The 948-nt window shown below is 38.5% G+C and overlaps 1 protein-coding gene across 2 annotated transcripts in view; it reads left to right on the top strand.

Moving 5' to 3' along the window:
• The window catches only part of LOC125306645 (nuclear factor of activated T-cells, cytoplasmic 1-like), a 75,528-nt gene extending 74,816 nt beyond the window's left edge, over window positions 1-712 (top strand). For both annotated transcript variants that reach the window (XM_048262135.1, XM_048262134.1), the window contains one exon: window positions 1-712. This exon is cut by the window's left edge and continues 1,439 nt beyond it. The gene's annotated coding sequence lies outside the window, so the exon portion shown is untranslated.
• Window positions 713-948: the final 236 nt, after the last annotated feature.

Raw genomic sequence — 948 nt, 5'->3', positions numbered from 1 at the left:
CTACAGCTAGCATAGACAGTTCTTCAATTGGCAATAACATGATACCAAAGAACCATGGACATTTTTCAGAATTCAAACTGTCATTCTATGCACTCCCACTCTTTCAGACACGTCAGGGTTTCATCTCGGGAATTTTCCCCAAGGTTTGGGTTTAGATACTTGACATTTGTATTCACACTTGGCATTACCAAAACCGAATAGAAATTTTGAAGAATGGCCGGTGTTCCTTGTTTAGGCTCTCTTGTCCCCTTGGTGTGTGTTTCTTCATCGTAAATGGCTGAACCATTTGTGGTAAGGGTGGGTGGTGAATTGTTGAAGAATGGATTACAGAGACCAACACTGAGTTTTGATTGGTGTCCTCGCTGAGAATCAATGTTGTCGCACATTTGTTGTTATATGCTATCAATATCTTTAAAAGCATGCACTTAATACCGATGCTACGGTTGTTATCTTTTTACTTTAGTACGCCATAACTAGCTACATATGTATTTTGGAGTATGTTTTCTCTAATGTAGATTATAAACGCATGTGTAATGTTTCTGAAGATTTTCTCTCTTGTGCCTTATTCCGCGTCGTCTCCGATAAATATGATTGTATCTCCTAATCCTGTCCTCTCTTCAGGCACACAGTGAAATATCTCCTCTCCTCTCTAATATGAAATATTTATAGTAATGAACGTGTGTTTTATGTACACAGTATGCATTCTGCAACATGGATGAATAAAACTCAATTATTTAAATATCTGTGTGTGATACCAGTGCCACTTCTTTCCTGTGTCTGTTGCACCAGAATATTAGATGAGAGATGAATGATATAATTTGCTCCAACCAGGCCAGTACGATGCATAAATCTCCTCTTGCTAGCCGTACACATATGACACATAGTAGGCCCATATAAATTAAGCTGTTTTGGAGCCAGTGTCTATGCACTGTATTGTCTGACAGAAGT

The sequence above is a fragment of the Alosa alosa genome, chromosome 13 (genome assembly GCF_017589495.1).
Source record: "Alosa alosa isolate M-15738 ecotype Scorff River chromosome 13, AALO_Geno_1.1, whole genome shotgun sequence".
Lineage (NCBI taxonomy): Eukaryota > Metazoa > Chordata > Actinopteri > Clupeiformes > Clupeidae > Alosa > Alosa alosa.
This window is presented reverse-complemented; position numbering and strand designations above follow the sequence as displayed.